The sequence below is a fragment of the Chinchilla lanigera genome, unplaced genomic scaffold (genome assembly GCF_000276665.1).
Source record: "Chinchilla lanigera isolate Chin_1 unplaced genomic scaffold, ChiLan1.0 scaffold00096, whole genome shotgun sequence".
Lineage (NCBI taxonomy): Eukaryota > Metazoa > Chordata > Mammalia > Rodentia > Chinchillidae > Chinchilla > Chinchilla lanigera.
Genome location: NW_004955497.1, coordinates 7251937 through 7258703, shown reverse-complemented (window position 1 = coordinate 7258703; position 6767 = coordinate 7251937).

Genomic DNA, 6767 nt, shown 5'->3' with positions numbered 1-6767 from the left:
GATTCCCGGTACTGGAAAAAAAAAATCAAATCAGAAAGGTAATAAGGCTATCTTCATAGATGACAATTTTTTAAACATCATTCCACAAAAACACTAAACTGATAAGTGAATTCTATGAAGTTAGGATAGGGCCAGGATATAGCTCAGTAGTGCAGTGCCTATTTGGTAAGCACAAGGTCCTGAGTTTGATTACTGGTACCACAAAAGAAAACAAACAAACAAATAAATAAATAAGTTGCAAGTTGTAGAATCAAGAGTTAGAAATTGTTTTAATTTATGGACAGTAACAGTGTACAATCCAAAAAGTAAATGGAGAACACAATTATTTTTACAATAGCATGAAAAAGAACAACATACTTAGGAATGAGCTTAGTCAAGGAGGCAAAAAACTTGTACCCTAGAAATTACAAGGCATTGCTGAGACAAAGTGAACCAATATGAGTAATAGAAAGATATTTTATATTCATGGTTTGGAAGACTTGCCTTACATCTGATGAAATAGTACCTCAAAATGGATCAAAAGGCCTAAATCAAAGAATAAACTGAAGAACTAAAACTGTGGGACATTCAGAAGAAAACAAAGTAAAATCTTCATGCCATTGTATGCGGCAATGATTTCTTACATATGATAAAGCACACTCAAAAATAAAAAAATAGATAAATTGTACTTCATCAAAACTGAAAACTTTTGAGAATCAAAGGACACTATCAAGACAGTGAAAACGAATACAATAGAGGAGCAAAAAAACATTTATAAACCATATATCTGACAAGGGATAGAAATCCATAATATATAAGGAGCTCTTGAAACTCAAGATCAAAAAACAACCCCCTTCAAAACTTAGCACAGGGCTCAATTTCTCCAAAAAAATATACAAATGGTCAATAACCACAGGAAAAGATACTGTCTTAGTTATTCACTTGTCACTGAGACACAATGCTTGACATTTACACTAAAGGAGGAAAGATTTACGTTGGTTTACAGTTGTAGAGCTTTCAGCCCATAGTTGGCTGGCTCCAAGGCAGGTGCCATGGCAGAGGGGCATGGTAGGAGAGAAACAGCTCATGGCATGGCAGCAGAAAGCAGAGCGAAAGTAAGAAAAGAGGGAGGGATAGACCCTTCCAGGCCACACCCCCAGTGACTCACTTCCTCTGACCAGGCTTCACGTCCCAGCATCACATTTAGCTATAAACTCTTCAGCGTACTGAGCCACTGATGAGTGTCATGCACCTGTGATCCAATCAGCTCCCTAAAGCCCCACCTATTACTGCATTAGGCTTTGGGAGGGCATCTAGATATAAACCATGACAGACGCTCAGCATCATTAGTCATTTGGATAATATGTCCCTACAGGATGACTATCATATATGTAACAAATGGAAAATACCCCATGTCGATGAAATTGGAAAATTTTTGCTTATTATAAGAATGTACAATAATGTGGTCACCACAGAAAACAGTTTGGTGGTTTTTCAAAAAGCCAAACATAGAATCACCACATGATCCAGCAATTCCACATATAGGTACATATCCAACGCAACTGAACATAAGAATTGAATAGATACTGGTACACCAATGTTCACCGCAGCATTATACACAATAGGCAAAAATGGAAATCACCAAAATGTCAATCAACAGATAGATGGATAAACCAAATATGTGCATGACTATTCTTCAGTCACAAAAATGAAGAAGTTCAGGGGGCTGGGGATTTAGCTCAGTGGCACAGTGCCTGCCAGGCAAGTGTGAGGTCGTGAGTTAGATTCCTGGTACCGGAAAAAAACCAAAAAAAAAAAAAAAAATGAAGAAGTTCTGACATAGGCTCAACATGGATAAAAGTTGAAGGCAATATGCCAAATGAGATAAACCAGACACAACGCACAAATTTATGAGTCTACTTACATGCGATAGCTAGCATAAGCACATTCAAAGCGACAGAAAGTTGATTAGAGATTGCTAGGGGCTAGGGGCTAGTAGAATGTGAAGTTATTTCTTGGTGATTATGGAGCTTCTAATTTGGCGTAATGAAAATGCTGTGGTTGAAAAACTGCATTAAGTTTTCTAAATCTGCTCACTTTTGCTGTATGTTATTTGAGTGAAGGAAAAAAAACATACTCATGATTCATGGGCTGCTGGGTCCCCCTTCATATTTAAGGTCTTCTTTGTTATGTTAGAGTTTTTACTGCAAGAAGCAGTAATAAATTCTAGTTGATTTAAATGGAAAAGAAAACAAATTTCTTAAGTGATATAGGAGCTAAAAGAAACTTCTGAAAGGACTAAGATATCCGAGTTCTTAGCTCAGAGGTTAATTGAACAAACTGAAAAATGGTGGGAAATCCCTTGGTTTGATGAGGACAATGCTGTTAGCTGAAAACGCTAGATGTTGTTGTTTATTCTCTTGAAATCACTGCCACAGGACCAGTGCACTAATCTTACCACAGCTGCTTCAGGAATTTTGATCTTATAGCAGCTTCCCTGACACCAGAAAGGATTCCCTCTCATCACCCCTGGATACTCGCTTCTAATTCAAGTCTTAGATGGCAGTGTTTGATGGGCAAAGGCAAAGCGCACACTTGTGCCCTCGCTGGAAAGGATGCTGGGAAATAGAAGCTTGGTGTTTTCAGCTTTGTCTTCCATCTGAGCTAACAGGACAGATATTCCTTCCATATGAAAGGAAGTTTTGCACAGGACTCCTCTAGAAATAAATGTCCACTATAGTGATTGTCGTGAATTAACTAATGGTCAACTTGTAACACACCAGCTGAACTGAGTTAGCATGGTGCTGGGTGTGGAAGGCCCGTCAGGATTGTTGCCAACAGCATAAAAAGAACTGGATGGGAAGATGTGTACTATTGATTCTCTTAGAGAATTTTGTTATGCTGGCTTTGCTGATATGAACTCAGCTGTTCTCATTGCTGGAGGAGCTCAGGTCTTAGCTGTTGCTAAGGATGGCTGCGGTTCTCTTTAGGGAAGCTCTGGTTTTTATCTTGAGCATTGCTTCCTGGCTCCAGTGCAGATCCCTCAGCCTGCTGATGCAGATCCTTCATCCAGCCGGTGCAGCCTTTCTAGCTTCCACCACTGACCTTTGGGCCTTCCCAGTTGGGACAGGCTTGCATGAGATATTGTCATGGGCCCTAGGCCTCCAGGTGGACTCGTGGAGCACACTGCTCTGAGCTGTAGGTCTTCAGCTGGATTCATGCAGGACATTGCCGTGGGATCCAGGCCTCAGCTGGAGTCTTTGGGTCTCTAGTGCATGAGCAGATCTGTTGCACTCTTCTGTATTTGAGTTTTTGGCTGAATATTATAAAATAATCCTAGAAATTATGTTTCCTGTATTAAATCGTTTGCCTTGCAAACCCTGACTACAATAATTATATCATTAAATATTATGCTTTTATTTTTGGAGGGAGAAATTTGCTAGAGCTGCCAAGCTCTAAAAGACAAATATTAAAATTTTTTAGTATAAATTTGATTAGCAAAACTATATATCTCTTGCATTCTTATTTTTTTCTTTTGTATGGGTCTTTAATCTCTTATCTAGAGCCAAATACAATAGGAAGTTAAGCTTTTTTTTCAGAATTGAGGATAAGGGATTAGATCTGCAATATAGTTATAACATTTCACAGTTCTTATCTGAAACTGGGATTATGTTTTAGAGTGTGTCAGATTTTGGAATTGCTAGTGAGTCAAGCGCTTGCATATTTGGGTTCTATTTTGCTTGTGCATACAGGTTTATATCTCTTCTATCGTCTGTATATCATTATAATCAGTCTTTAACTTATTAAATGCTTTATAATTTTATTTTCATTTTGCCTGATTTTCCAGTTTTTGCCTTCAAAATACAGTACTCTTTTCTTTTGAAAAAATGATAGCCTTGGGGGAGACTTACAAAAATAGTCTATGAAGTCCTGTGTGAGCTCTTCGTTCATTTTCTCCCAATGCTGAAATAAATCTCATATACCTGTACTACAGTATTGCTTTGGATTTTTGTTACTGTTTGTGTTTTTGAGATGAGGTCTTGCTATGTAGTTCAGGCTGGTCTTCAACTCATTATGTAGCCCAGACTGGCCTTGAACTTGTGATCTGATCAGGTCTTAGTTTTTCAGTGGCTGCCTCTTCAACAAGCGCAGAGTGCTTCTCTTCCCCAGGGTTTGTCAGGCTCTGGTGAAATACTTTCTATTGGGGCAGACCACTGTTAAGGGGAGCACAGTGCTCTGGGCTGATTTCTTTTTTTTTTTTGGTTTTTCTCCGGTACTGGGAACCGAACTCACGACCTTGCGCTTGCCAGGCAGGCACTTTTGCCACTGAGCTAAATTCCCAGCCCTGGGCTGATTTCTAATAGTAATTTTCTTCTTTTCTTGGGAACCTTGGGGACACTTGAAGGTAAAATTCAGGCAAGTGTGGGGGACTGTGAGATGGGGCTTTCTAGAGTTTTATCTCTGAAGCTAATCCTTGATTATTCTGTAGAAATGAGTCATTCACATTTTTAGTGTTCCTACCAGGCTCCTGCTGAAAATCCTGCTCTATGTAAACTGGTTTTTCTCTCTGTGTCTCTCTACACTTCAATTTGTACAGTGACTTCAGTTCTCTAATGATCTAAAGTGTTTTTGGTTTCACTTTGTTCAGTATTTTCTTCTTTCTTTTTCCCTTCCTCCTTTTTTCCCTCCCTCTCTCTGTTTCCCTTTTTTCTTTCTTGTTTTGAAGTCAAGAATGATGAGTTCTGAGCTCTTTACATGTCGGGCCAGAAACTGCAAGTCAATGCTATTGATTTTTGCATGTTAATTTTATATCCTGTTATCTTACAAAATTCTTTTATTGTTTGGATTGTCGTAACATTGATTTTCTAGGTTTCCTACATGTTTGCCATTCTGTCATCAGCAAATAGAGATAGTTTTATTTTCAGTGTTCTTTTCCTTATGCCTTAAATTGTTTTCTCCAGTCAAACTGCAATGACTGGTACCTAGGGAATCGGTTGTTAAATAGTCATGAGGATTCTGGACATTTTGCTTTGTTTTTGACTTCACTGGGAAGGGCACAGATTTTCCTGTTAAATAAGATACTGGCCTTTGGACTGAATTGTATGTATTTTGACATATGGTTTAAAATGTAGTTTTAATTATTTTTTGCTATATCAAGGCCAACGGATCATGAGACTTTCATTCAATAGTCAGTTTAGCTGGGCTTGGTGATGCGTGTCTGTCATCCCAGCTACTTGGGAGAGGAAGGCAGGACAACTGTGAGTTCAAGGCTAGCCTTGTTGAATGAGAACATCTCTAAAAGAAAAGAAAAAGTTTGTATCTACAGATCCCTGGAGGAGGAGGCATTTGGCATCACAGGGCTCACCAGGCAAAGTGCCAGGGTCCACCAGGAGGCAGAGGACAGGACTCTTCACTATGGCTTCTGTTGGAGAGAACCAGCCAGGAGGGGCCAGCTGGCTCGAGACAGTCTAGTTGGAATAACTTCAGAAGGTGTGGGCGAAGCTGGCGCTAGCTGACTGGACTTGGCCCAGAGAGGTTAGGGCAGGTAGGCAGTGGCCCCGAATGTAAGAGTCCAATGAAGCAGGTGGTCTTAAGAGGAGCTATCTTCTCCCTCCAGGAATCAGCTGGCCAAGAGGCGGGCTGTTCCTTTAGGGTCAGCCAGTCTCCTGATGTGAAAGCATCAGAACACAGAAAATAAAAAGGAGCAGTTAATACAGCATGGTGGGGAGACATTTATCTACTTCTATTTTGTTAAGAAGTGTTAGGAACGGGTGTTGGATTTTACAAAAGCTGTCAGCATTTATTCAGACGATTATATTCTCTTTCTTGTCAGATCTATTAGTACAGTTAATTATATTAAAATATTTTCTGGTATTAACTCATTTTAATTTCCTACTATCAATTTGATCACAGGATATTAACTATTTTAACATGTCAAAAATCAACTTTTTAGTCTCAATGTTTTGCAGTGCCCTTCCTGCAAAGGCATTTTGCAATGCTTTCTTTCTGTCTTGAAATTAAATGTATAGATATTGCCTGCTTGTATTCACTAATATAAGAGGATTAAAAATATTGCACTAAGTTCAAGACACAGGATAAAGACTCAGTGAAAGAACACATGCTTGTGTGAAGTTTTGGGTTCAGTAACCAACAGCAAAAAAAAAAAAAAAAAAAAGAAGTAAAGGAAAGTAATTTTCTATACACTGTTATGTATGCTTAAATGCAAATATTTGAGTATACCGATGCTAGAGGATTCTATTACTTAGGCTCTGCAATTGTTCCTGGAATCACTGTGGACCACAGCGGTACAAAAACAGGTTGTTAATGATGTGTTACATTGGCAATGCCAATGATATGAATATATTGCCAGCAGCGACATAATTTTCCAAACTGTTGAACAATTCTTGCTAATAGCCAAACAAATAAAAATGTAAATTTTATCTTCATTTCTATTATATTGGCATGCCTAGAAATGTCAATGATATCAAAATGATGCAAAAAATATTTGCATGTGTGTAAAACATAGTTCTTTGATGTAAAAGTTATGAATAAGTTCTCGCTCACATAAATGTTCAGTATGACATTTGTTGTTATGATATTTGTTACTATCCTATGGGCTTCAAGATTTCTAATATCCCCAGCACTCGCCCACCAGTGCCAGTGATCACCCTCCCACACACAACCACGAATTATTTCAGTAACCAAACATGATTCCTCCTTGTGGAGAATCACTGGACCAGAGCAATTGTGACTGGTTCAGCCAGTGGCGTTTCAGCAGTGCAAATCCA